Here is a 14,087-nt window from a genome sequence, read left to right on the forward strand (position 1 = left end):
AGGGGAATAATGCAAATAGGATTCATGGCTTTTTTACCATGATTCTTTAGTCTTTCAAAGTTAATTTTTTTTAACTGTCTTTTTTTTTTCCTTTTTTTTTTTAAATTTTTCTTTTTCCCTTTTTCAACCAACATTTTATCAATCCCTATTTTTAAAAAAACATTTTTATTTTTCATTTTTAGAGTCATATTCTATCCCTTCATAGTAGTTACCCGTATTTTTGGCATATATATATAAGTTGTTCTCTCTTTCAAATTTTGAGATAGTTTCTTCTAACAGATCAAAATATACCCTAAATCTCTAGTATATGGTGTTTTCTATTCCCCTGCCTGATCACATTCTCTCTTTTTTTTTCTTTTTTCTTTTTTTAAATCCTCTTCTTTCTTTTTCAAACAACTTCTTATCAATTCCTTTTATAAAATTTTTTATAATTTCCATCTTTACAGTCATACTCCATCCCTTCATCATATCAACCCTTATTTTTGTACATATATAAGTTTTCCTTTCTTTAAAATTTTGGGAGGCACTTTCTTCTAACAGACCGAAATACACCCCAAATCTAGTGTGTGGCACTGATCTATATACCAGCCTGATCATATTTGATCACATTCTGTTTTTTTTGTTGTTGTTGTTGTTTTGTTTCATTTGTTTTTGTTTGTTTTTATCTTTATCTTTTTCTTTTTCTTTTTTCTCTCTTTCCATTTCTTTTTCCACTGCTTCAGGTCTTTTCTGATTTGTTTAGAGTATATTTTCTGGGGACATTGTTACTCTGCTAGCATTTTGTTCTCTCATTAATCTATTCTCTTCTGCACAAAATGACAAGATGGAAAAAATCACCTCAACAAAAAGAACAAGAGGTAGTACCGACTGCCAGGGACCTACTCAATACGGATATTAGTACGATGTCAGATCTAGTGTTCAGAATCATCACTTTAAAGATACTAGCTGGGCTTGAAAAAAATATGGAAGTCATTAGAGAAACCCTTTCTGGAGAAGTAAAAGAACTAAAATCTAACCAAGTAGAAATCAAAAAGGGTATTAATGAGGTGCAATCAAAAATGGGGGCACTAACTGCTAGAATAAATGAGGCAGAAGAGAGAATCAGTAATATAGAAGACCAAATGATGGAAAATAAAGAAGCTGAGAAAAAGAGAGATAAACAACTACTGGATCACGAGGGCAGGATTCAACTGATAAGCGATACCATAAGACGAAACATTAGAATAATTGGGATCCCAGAAGAAGAAGAAAGAGAGAGAGGGACAGAAGGTATAATGGAGCAAATTATAGCAGAGAACTTCCCTAATTTGGGGAAGGAAACAGGCATCAAAATCCAGGAAGCACAGAGATCCCCTCTCAAAATCAATAAAAATATGTCAGGAAACGAGGTCTGTAACTTACAATGGTAGAAACATTAGATTGGCAACAGACCTATCCACAGAGACCTGGCAGGCCAGAAAGGACTGGCAGGATATATTCAGAGCAGTAAATGAGAAAAATATGCAGCCAAGAATACTATATCCAGCTAGGCTGTCATTGAAAATTGAAGGAGAGATAAAAAGCTTCCAGGACAAACAAAAACTAAAGGAATTTGCAAACATGAAACCAGCCCTACAGGAAATCTTGAAAGGGGTCCTCTAAGCAAAGAGAGACCCTAAAAGCAACATAGACCAGAAAGGAACACAGACAATATACGGTAACAGTCACCTTACAGGCAATACAATGGCACTAAATTCCTATCTTTCAATAGTTACCCTAAATGTAAATGGGCTAAATGCCCCAATCAAAAGACACAGGCCATCAGACTGGATTAAAAAACAAGCTCCATCGATATGCTGTCTGCAAGAGACTCATTTTAGGTCCAAAGACACCCCCAGATTGAAAGTGAGGGGGTGGAAAACCATTTACCATGCTAATGGACACCAAGAGAAAGCTGGAGTGGCAATCATTATATCAGACAAATTAGATTTTAAACCAAAGACTGTAATAAGAGATGAGGAAGGACATTATATCCTACTTAAAGGATCTATCCAACAAGAAGATCTAACAATTGTAAATATCTATGCCCCTAACATGGGAGCAGCCAATTATATAAGGCAATTAATAACAAAAGCAAAGAAACACATCGACAACAAAACAATAATAGTAGGGGACTTTAACACCCCCCTAACTGAAATGGACAGATCGTCTAAGCAAAAGATCAACAAGGAAATAAAGACTTTAAATGACACACTGGACCAAATGGACTTCACAGATATATTCAGAACATTCTATCCCAAAGCAACGGAATACACATTCTTCTCTAGTCCCCATGGAACATTCTCCAGAATAGATCACATCCTAGATCATAAATCAGGTCTCAACCAGTACCAAAAGATTGGGATCATTCCCTGCCTATTTTCAGACCACAATGCTTTGAAACTAGAACTCAATCACAAGAGGAAAGTTGGAAAGAACTCAAATACATGGAGGCTAAAGAGTATCCTACTGAAGAATGAATGGGTCAACCAGGAAATTAAAGAAAAATTTAAAAAATACATGGGAACCAATGAAAATGAAAACACAACTATTCAAAAACTTTGGGATGCAGCAAAGGCAGTCCTAAGAGGAAAGTATATAGCAATACAAGCCTTTCTCAAGAAACAAGAAAGGTCTCAAGTACACAACCTAACCCTACACCTAAAGGAGCTGGAGAAAGAACAGCAAATAAAGCCTAAACCCAGCAGGAGAAGAGAAATCATAAAGATCAGAGCAGAAATCAATGAAATAGAAACTAAAAGAACAGTAGAACAGATCAACGAAACTAGGAGCTGGTTCTTTGAAAGAATTAACAAGATTGATAAACCCCTGGCCAGACTTATCAAAAAGAGAAGAGAAATGACCCAAATCAACAAAATCATGAATGAAAGAGGAGAGATCACAACCAACACCAAAGAAATACAAACAATTATAAGAACATATTATGAGCATCTCTATGCCAGCAAATTAGATAACCTGGAAGAAATGGAGGCATTCCTAGAGATGTATCAACTACCAAAACTGAACCAGGAAGAAATAGAAAACCTGAACAGACCTATAACCACTAAGGAAATTGAAGCAGTCATCAAAAATCTCCCAAAAAACAAAAGCCCAGGGCCAGATGGCTTCCCAGGGGAATTCTACCAAACATTTCAAGAAGAATTAATACCTATTCTTCTGAAACTGTTCCAAAAAATAGAAATGGAAGGAAAACTTCCAAACTCATTTTATGAGGCCAGCATTACCTTGATCCCAAAACCAGACAAAGACCCCATCAAAAAGGAGAATTACAGACCAATATCCCTGATGAACATGAATGCAAAAATTCTCCCCAAAATACTAGCCAATAGGATCCAACAGTACATTAAAAGGATTATTCACCACCACCAAGTGGGATTTATCCCTAGGCTGCAAGGTTGGTTCAACATCCGCAAATCAATCAACATGATACAATACATTAACAAAAGAAAGAACAAGAATCATATGATCCTCTCAATAGATGCAGAAAAAGCTTTTGACAAAGTACAGCATCCTTTCTTGATCAAAACTCTTCAGAGTATAGGAATCGCGGGTACATACCTCAATATCATAAAAGCCATCTATGAAAAACCTACAGCAAATATCATTCTCAATGGGGAAAAACTGAGAGCTTTCCCCCTAAGGTCAGGAACGCGGCAGGGATGTCCACTATCACCACTGCTATTCAACATAGTATTGGAAGTCCTAGCCACAGCAATCAGACAACAAAAAGAAATCAAAGGCATCCAAATTGGCAAAGAAGAAGTCAAACTCTCACTCTTTGCAGATGATATGATAGTTTATGTGGAAAACCCCAAAGACTCCACCCCAAAACTGCTAGAACTCATACAGGAATTCAGTCAAGTGGCAGGATATAAAATCAATGCACAGAAGTCAGTGGCATTCCTATACACCAACAACAAGACAGAAGAAAGAGAAATTAAGGAGTCGATCCCATTTACAATTACACCCAAAACCATAAGGTACCTAGGAATAAATCTAACCAAAGAGACAAAGGATCTGTACTCAGAAAACTATAAACTACTCATGAAAGAAATTGAGGAAGACACAAAGAAATGGAAAAATGTTCCATGCTCATGGATTGGAAGAACAAATATTGTGAAAATGTCAATGCTACCTAGAGCAATCTACACATTTAATGCAATCCCCATGAAAATACCATCCACTTTTTTCAAAGAAATGGAACAAATAATCCTAAAATTTGTATGGAACCAGAAAAGACCCCGCATAGCCAGAGGAATGTTGAAAAAGAAAAGCAAAGCCGGCGGCATCACAATTCCGGACTTCCAGCTCTATTACAAAGCTGTCATCATCAAGACAGCATGGTACTGACACAAAAACAGACACATTGTTCAATGGAACAGAATAGAGAGCCCAGAAATGGACCCTCAACTCTATGGTCAACTAATCTTTCACCAAGCAGGAAAGAATGTCCAATGGAACAAAGACAGTCTCTTCAACAAATGGTGTTGTGAAAATTGGATAGCCACATGCAGAAGAATGAAACGGGACCATTTCCTTACACCACACACAAAAATAGACTCCAAATGGTTGAAAGACCTCAATGTGAGTCAGGAGTCCATGAAAATCCTAAAGGGAACACAGGCAGCAACCTCTTTGACCTCAGCCGAAGGAACTTCTTCCTAGAAACATTGCCAAAGGCAAGGGAAGCAAGGGCAAAAATGAACTATTGGGACTTCATCAAGATAAAAAGCTTTTGCAAAGCAAAGGAAACAGTCAACAAAACCAAAAGACAACCGGCAGAATGGGAGAAGATACTTGCAAATGACATATCAGATAAAGGGCTAGTATCCAAAATCTATAAAGAACTCATCAAACTCAACACCCAAAGAACAAAGAATCCAATTAAGAAATGGGTAGAAGACATGAACAGACATTTTTCCAAAGAAGACATCCAAATGGCCAACAGACACACGAAAAAGTGCTCAATATCACTCGGCATCAGGGAAATCCAAATCAAAACCCTGATGAGATACCACCTCACACCAGTGAGAATGGCTAAAATTAACAAGTCAGGAAATAAGAGATGTTGGCGGGGATGCGGAGAAAGGGGAACCCTCCTACACTGTTGGTGGGAATGCAAGCTAGTGCAGCCACTCTGGAAAACAGTATGGAGGTTCCTCAAAAAGTTGAAAATAGAGCTACCAGATGATCCAGCAATTGCACTACTGGGTATTTACCCCAAAGATACAAAAGTAGGGATCCGAAAGGGTACGTGCAGCCCGATGTTTATAGCAACAATGTCCACAATAGCCAAACTGTGGAAAGAGCCAAGATGTCCATCGACAGATGAATGGATAAAGAAGATGTGGTTTATATATACAATGGAATATTATGCAGCCATCAAAAGGAATGAGATCTTGCCATTTGCAACGGCATGGATGGAACTGGAGGGTATTATGTTGAGTGAAATAAGTCAAACAGAGAAAGACATGTATCATATGATCTCACTGATATGAGGAATTCTTTATTGCAGGAAACAAACTGAGGTTTGCTGGAGTGGGGGGTGGGGTGGGAGGGATGGGGTGACTGGGTGATAGACACTGGGAAGGATATGTGCTATGGTGAGCGCTGTGAATTGTGTGAGACTGTTGAATCACAGATCTGTCCCTCTGAAACAAATAATGCAATATATGTTAAGAAAAAAAAAAAAGAAGAAGAAGAAGGTAGCGGGAGGGCAAGAATGAAGCAGGGGAAATCGGAGGGGTAGACGAACCATGAGAGACGATGGACTCTGAAAAACAAACTGAGGGTTCTAGAGGGGAGGGGGGTGGGAGGATGGGTTAGCCTGGTGGTGGGTATTGAGGAGGGCACATTCTGCATGGAGCACTGGGTGTTATGCATAAACAATGAATCATGGAACACTTCATCTAAAACTAATGATGTTATGTATGGGGATTAACATAAGAATAAAAAAATTTAAAAAGAAAAAGAAACATTTATTTTAAAGTAATATTCACATTATTATTTTCCTTAATGAAAGAGGAGGCTTATATTATTTTAATTTTACATTTTTGTGTTTTTTTAAGATTTTATTTATTTATTTGATAGAGAGAGAGAACACAAGCAGCATGGGGGGCAGGCAGAGGGAGAGGGAGAAGCAGGCTTCCCGCTGAGCAGAAAGTCCCAATGCAGGGCTAGATCCCAGGACCCTGGGATCATGACCTGAGCTAAAGGCAGAAGCTTAACCTACTGAGCCACCCAGGTGCCCCTGATTTCTAAAGAAAATCAAAGATTTCTACTCAGAAATTCAGTTAAAATATATATATTTATGTGTGTGATGAGAACCTTTAAAATTTACTCTCTTTAGCAGCTTTCACCTATTCAATAGAGTATTGTTAACTATAGTCACCATGTTGTACATTATATTCCCAGACCCTATTGATCTTATAACAAGAAGCTTGTATCCTTTGACCAAAAAAATAAAAATAAAATAAAAATAAAATAGCTATGATGGATGTGTTAACTAACCTTATTGTGGTAATCATTTTCCATATATATATACATATATAAAATTACTATGTTGTACACCTTAAAACTTACATAATGTTTTGGAAAATTTAAATAAATACCTCAATGTTTGCTCATTTGTCTCCTTGCTCTTCCTCAAACATTACCAACACATTTCTTCTTCGGGTACGTTAAACTTTCTCTTCCTTCTCTTTGTCTGAAATATTCAGAACCATTTCCTTACCATTATTCAACAAATGTTAGATTTTTAACATCTTAGAAAAGAGTTCTTCCAAAAGCTCTACTGGTAAAAATTGTCATTCCTAAAAGATTGTGAGGCAGAAATGTGTGAAATCATAGATACCTTTTTTAGTTGAGACACTAAAGTAATCAATTGCAACAACAGGAGCTGCATTGTCCAAATGCTTTAGTTAAGATAAGTGTGATGACTTATTCACCACAAGCAACTGAATACTTTGGAAACAACTGTAAATTACAACAGAAAAATCAATTTTGTACCATGTCAACTTGCAAGATGCCCTTCTAATTTGGGCTTGTTAAAAAGAAACAAAATACTATAATGTGGAAACAATAAAGCAAAGAGAAAGTTAGAGATAATCACATGCTCAAAATAATTTAAAGGAATAATCAACTTTACAAAAATTTATAACTTTTTAATACTGTTAAGCATCTTATTTCTTTGAAAACATTTAAACAAAGTACAGTTCTTGAGGCTAGAAGTTAAAGTGTTGGCAGGTGTGGTGAAGCCTCTCTCCTTGGCTTGCAGATGCTTTCCTTCTGGCTGTGTCTTTTCCCTGAGGGCGTATATCTACACCTGTGCCCTAATCTTCTTATAAGGACACCAGTCAGATAGGATAGAGGCCCACCCTGAAAAACCTGATTTTTAACTTTATTACCTCTTTAAATATCTTTTTGGGTCCAAACACATTTACATTCTGAGGTACTGGGAGTTAGGATTTCAACATATAAATATTGGTGAGCAACACAATTCAGCCTACAACATGAACTTCAAATGCAGATATTATACCAGAAAATGGACTGACAATCATTCGGTAAGTATTTTTAGCACAGGATGTAAAGTCACACAAATCCCTCTCTACCCTTCTTCCATGGTAATATAATTACTGATTTTTAGCTTGGTATATGACCTTCAGCCTAGAGACTACATTTTCTACCTGAAAACCTGTTTATGATAGCCATAACTAGACATAGACATATGACTGTATTTTCACCATTGATATTTAAATTTTTGTGCAAATTTTGGAAGCATCCTTAATTTCTTCTGATGCCTTCCTTCTTATTGGCTATAGAACTACTGAAATAGTGTTAACATCTATTTTAGAGGATGGGGTGATTTGGAGGATAGAATTCATGCCTACATAGAAGTACTGTGGATTCAGGGGCACCTGGGTGGCTCAGTTGGTTAAGCATTTGCCTTCAGCTCAGGTCATGATCTCAGGGTCCTGATATCGAGCCTCTATCAGGCTCCCTGCTCAGCGGGGAGCCTGCTTCTCCTTCTGCCTCTCCCCCTGCTTATGCTCTCTCTCTCTCTGTCAAATAAATAAATAAAATCTTTTTTTAAGAAAAAGAAGTACTGTGGATTCAACTTGCCTTGAAATGACCCTCAGCAGTCTTTTTTCTTAATTATTTAAATTTTTCCATCTTTGTTGATATATATAATTGATATATATTGTTGTGTAAGTTTAAGGTATACAATGTGATGAGTTGATATATGTATATATTGTGAAATGATTACCATTATAAGGTTAGTTAATATATCCATCAGCTGACACAGTTACTTTTTTGTGTATATGTTAAGAACTTTTAACTTAGCAATTTAAACTTAGTAATTTTAAATATACTATATGCTATTGTTAACTATAGTGACCATACAGTATATTACAACCTTGGAATTTATTTTATAACTGAAGTTTGTATCCTTTGACCACATTCACCCATCCCCCCCCGCCCACTTTACCCTGTATGACTGGCAATTACCAATCTACTCTCTGTTTCCATAAGTTTAGATTTTTTATATTCCATATGTAAGTGAAATCATACAGTATTTTTCTTTCTCTGTCTGACTTATTTCACTTAGCATAATGCCTTCAAGTTCCACCCATGTTATCATGAATGGCAGAATTTCCTTCTTTTTATGGCTGAATATTCCATTCTTCACATACACGTGTGTGTTTCAGGTTAGCATTTTATTAGATAAAAACAGAAAGGAGGGTGCCTAGCCATCCCTTCTTTTGTCTCATAAGGTGAACTCTCCCCCCTCCCCCCACCCTAATAGAAACCCAGGAGTCTATAACACTAAGATAATATGGGAAGGTAGAGCAGAAAGCCCCAGGCCTCCTTCTTCTAAGTTTTATTACAAGAGAAATCTTCTCAATATAAAATCTGGGAAGGGGAATTATACCTGGATCTTCCCCTAAGTGGGAGGCTTTCCTTCCTTCAGCAAAACAATTAAAAGATAGGCATTCCCTTCCACTGGTCCAGGTATGGAAAAGGAGAATAAATTTCAGCATGTGGGCCTAAAAAGATTTTTTCAAGATAATAAGAGTAGGCAAGGTTGTGGAGAAACTGGAACCCATTAATTGGTGGGATACAGCAGCTGTAGAAAACAGTACGAAGATTGTACAAAAAATTAAAAAAAGAACTATCATGTGATCCAGCAATCTCACTTCTGGGCACCTCTGGCGAGGGTCTCTCTGCTTGGACACAGCTGCAAGCAGGAACTTGGTCCCCTAAGATCTGGGCACTGATTGCTGTAAGCTCCACCACCTTCTCCATCTCTAACTGATCTCCCATGGGCTAGTCCCAGATTTCCCCGGTGATCACCATGAGGCAAGACCCAAGTGGTCTCCCAGGAAGCATCTCACAATGCTGGGGGCCTACATATCCACCTTGGGTTCTCTTTACCCACTGGAGAAACCATAGGCTGGGGTGGGGGAGGGCCTCTCAGTGCAGTACTCTGTCAGCCTGGGGGAGCAGTGATATGGTCCAAGTACAGCTGCTCTGCTCCTCTTAACCTTCTAATGTGGTCCTTCTCAGTCTTTGTGGTCCAGGAGGATGTTTCATCCCCATCCCTGGGGATGGGGTTTTCAAAATGGCATCTTGTCTATGAATAGTTGCTAGTTGTTCTGCTTGTGAGAGAGACTGAGGTTGGAACCAATCTACGTTGCCATCTTGATTACATAACCTCCTCTATCTCCAGTCTTTCTGAGAATAAGAGAAAACTGAAGTCCTATTTAGTTATCATATGGCTTATTATATGGCTTTTACTGTTATCTCTAAACATATTCCTAACTAATGCTTAATTCAGTTCATTAAGTCAGAGTAAAATGTTTATGAATCTAAAAACTATTAAGTATGTATAAGACAAAATATGAGTGAATGTGGAAAACAAAATAATTACATAAAGAAGATCAAAATAATCAAACCTGTTTCTAGAAATGATTCGATATAAAGCAAATTTCTGGCAAAATATATATATTATATAATATATATTATATACATATATGATATAAATAAATATTAGAACTGAAAACAGGAGACATTAGAAAAATACTAGGTAAGCAATATAAAATGCAAATAAATCGAACAATTACTGAGAAAAATATCAGTCACCACTGGGCATTGGTAAATTGGGCTATCCTCTCAGCCTCCACTGACATCACCTCAGTGGGGAAGAGGGAGGTTTCTCATTACTATGAGTGAAAGTGAAGTCTAGACTCTTCACTCCACCTTCCTTGTGTGTGTGTGTGTGTGTTCCTCAATGTTTTTGTTGGAGTAGGTGTTAATTATAACATTTTTCTGTATTTCTAGGCTGCTGCTTATATGGTTCTTTGGCAGGAGAGAACAAACTTTTCCTGAAAAATTTTTTTTTTTTTTTTGGTGCCAATTGGAACTTCTAGTTGTGGGCTTCTTCAGCAGTCAGAAATATATAGGAGGCAAAAAGAAAACACAACAGACTCACCAGTATGTTGTTCTTCACATTTCAGGCTTTCTAGTCAATCTGCCTTCTTCTTCTTGCCATTAACAGTCTCTTCTAACTGGTTTTGTATATAACATCCAGGGGTTTTAGCTTTACTTGGTTGAAGAGATAGAAATAAATGCATCTACTCCATATTTTCCAGAACCAGAAGAGGTATTAGATTTTTGATTGCCTGGCATGTTGTGATGTTACTGTCTAAAAAGTCATTTCTGGTTTATTAAAATAACTCATAGCAAGGGAATCTGGGTGACAGTAAAGAAAAATAAGAAATAAAGTTCTCAATATCTTCTTGGAGTAGTTTTACTGGTCACCAACTTTATTTTAGTCCACGAGATTCTTAGCCAGCACAGCACGACTATTTATCTAATGTCCTTGTTGCTTACAGTATCCTCAGGTGTCTTTATCAGAATATTCCCTCCTCAGAAGCTTAATGGATGGGGTCTGTTTTTGTTCTAAGGCTCTTTTAAAATGTCCAATGAGAAGTTAAGGATCTGGCAGTTGGGCCATTTACCAGTCTAGTTTTAGCCTGCAGATTAAATCCATTTAGTTGTGGCTTAAGGCTGATCATAAAAAGTGAAAAGAAAGACAATGTCACATCTGCTTCAAAATCTACTCCTAAATGGTGTGTAGTGTTGTTAACTTATTCCAGAAGTTTCCAGTGGATTTATTTTTTTTCTTACCTGCAGGATTGAATTAAAGTTCAATCTATTTTTATAGAAAGTGACTCTGGGTAAAACCTTCAAAAGATGTTGTCCAACATCAGATTATTCAAATCTGCCTGGTGTTCTATGCAATTTGTAGTCTTATAAATCACCCTCAGAGTCTTCCCACTCTATTTTCGTACACCTTTTTAAAAGAAATCTGATATTGCTATTAGGATATGAACTAACTGTTATAGATTTGGAAGTGTTGAATTATATATTTTCAGAATTTTAAAAATTCTGAGATAATAGTTTTCAGCACAGAATGAGACCAGGGCTTAAAATCAACCATGAGGCTGTTGCCTGTTTCAAAGAAGGATCAACTTTAAGCAATTAAGCTGTAGATGTTTCTGGTCTGAGAAAATGAAAAGAAAATGGGTTATAAAGAGGGTTATGGAATGTTAGCCACTAATAAAGACCATTGTGTTCTTCAAGTTGTGATTTGGGTAGTGTAGGGGGATATAAAACTTTATATATCTATAATTCTATAATATATATTTCACTGAAACAACCTGGAATCCGAATTTCTTTAAGAACTTTCACATAAAAATGCAGATCATTGGCTGTTTGGAATTTTACACCCCTTCTCCTTCCTTATTGGTAGTTCTCAAATGAATATTTTGTTCATATTGGAAGATTCCCAAAGGGCCATTTAATTCTCAAGTGTCTTTGGTGATATGATACCATTTTTAAAGATAAGTGAAAGAATTAGAACCATAGTTTGAATACACAGCAGTAATCTGGCTCTTCCTGTTCTCCATCATGGCACAGGATCAAGGTGAAAAGGAGAACCCCATGTGGGAACTTCCCAGCCACAAGCTCTGCCTCAGCATCTGTGGGTTGGGAGAGAGTGGAGACAGACTGACTCTGGCAGCCAAGGTGCTGGGACAGCTCACAGGCTAGACCCCTGTGTTCTTCAAAGCCAGATAAAGCATCAGATCCTTTGGCATCAACAGAAATGAAAAACTTGCTGTCCACTGTACATTCCATGGGGTCAAGGCAGAGGAAATCCTGGAGAAAGGTCTAAAGGTGCCTGTGTTTGAGTTAACAGAAACAATTTCTGCAGTACTAGAATCTATCATTTGGAGATCAGGAGCACATCAGTCTGCAGATCAAATATAACCCAAGCATTGGTATCTACAGTCTGGATTTCTATGTGGTTTTGGGTAGGCCAGGTTTCACCATCACAGACAAAAAGCACAGGACAGCCTGCATTGTGGCTAAACACAGAAACAGAATCAGCAAGGAAGAGGCCATGCACTGGTTCCTGCAGAAGCATGATGGGATCATGCTTCCTGGAAAATAAATTCCCACTTCTACCCAAAAGACCAATAAAAACTTTTCAGTAAAATATTAAAAAAAAAAAAGCAACAATCTGACACAGAACGTATACAACTTAGAAGACAGACCTCTGAGAGTCTAGACATTATTCATTGACTATGTTCTTGGTGTATCTTATTTCCCAGGCCTCTAACTGTATATGGCTGGCTTCCTCTGCTGCAGACCTGACAAATTTTCAATTCCTGGCAGACAGAATTTTTAGAGAGAAGGTCACTTCCAGACCAGACTCTTAAGGACAAAACAAGATGAGACTGGGGAAATTTCTCACAAGGGAAAATTTGTCTGTAAAGAACCATGCTCTGTTGAAATCTAAATTCGTGTTTTTACATCCAGCTTGAGAGATGGCCACATTGGTCCTAGGTACATTCTCTTTTCTATGACATTTCTCTTAATGACTCACCCCAAAATGTGGCAAGAACAGATAGTCATGTTATTACTAATTAGGCTGGTTTCTGCCCATAACAAGAGTTTTTATATATCATCAGGTAATCAAGGATTCCTAAAAGGGCTGCTTATTCCTAGCAAAAATATTTGCAAGCTTGATGAAAGGATTTGGGAATCCGATACAATGCACTTATCTCACTTAACCTCACTATCTTATCTTATCTTATCCCACTATCACCACTTAGGGGTACTTCTGAAAGGAGACCCAAGGGCTCTCCAAGGAATACAGCTTCCAAGTTGGGAATTTTGAAGTATAGAAGTAAGGGTGTTTTGATGGGATCTCAGTGTGACTTCCAGGATTGTTAACTGGTTTCTCCAGAAAATCACACAACATAATTGATTACTCAAACAAATTAATTTTATTCAATTTATTTTATTAAGAGAGGACACCATTCTGACAGTCTTAATAATTCTTAGAAGAAATTGGTTGGTCATGGAAGATATTAACACATCTTTGAGTATGTTCCCAAGTGGCTTGAGGTTTCAAGGTAAGAAACTGGTTGTAATCAGACCAAGTCAGCGATATAATAGTATAAAATTGATGGACACTATGAGGTGAGGATAGTGAAGCAAATCTTGATAAGTAAATTATTATTTCCTAAGTGAGTTGTTTGCTTATTTTAGCTTTCTATTCTTCTAATAGGAGTTTGTCCAGTTACACAAATTAGTTTGCTGACAATAAAGAGATTTATTCATTTATAGCCTTAGCTTTCTGGGCAAGAATTTGCTGAAATAAATAGTTGTCATAGATGATCTGGGTTCTTAATCCTGATAATCAAGCTGTGTGGAGGCCAGTGATCTTAATTCCCAACATTAAATACAATCCATGAAAATAAATATTGACATTTATTTACATTAGATTATCTTTTATAAGATAAAAAAACAAAAGTAATTTGAAGGATAATCTTAGCCATGAAAAGTTATTTGCAACAAATAAAACAAACAAATAATTACTATCAGGTATATATAAATAACTTTTACAAATTAGCAAAAGTAATATAAAAATATATATATTTGGGGGCACCTGGGTGGCTCAGTCGTTAAGCGTCTGC

At 37.0% G+C, this 14,087-nt stretch overlaps 1 pseudogene; it reads left to right on the forward strand.

The window, feature by feature from the left end:
• Positions 1-12,012: 12,012 nt before the first annotated feature.
• LOC118000134 lies at positions 12,013-12,556 on the forward strand (annotated as a pseudogene).
• Positions 12,557-14,087: the final 1,531 nt, after the last annotated feature.

This window comes from Mirounga leonina, unplaced genomic scaffold, assembly GCF_011800145.1.
Source record: "Mirounga leonina isolate KUSES-001 unplaced genomic scaffold, KU_Mleo_1.0 Mir_115, whole genome shotgun sequence".
Classification (NCBI taxonomy): Eukaryota; Metazoa; Chordata; class Mammalia; order Carnivora; family Phocidae; genus Mirounga; species Mirounga leonina.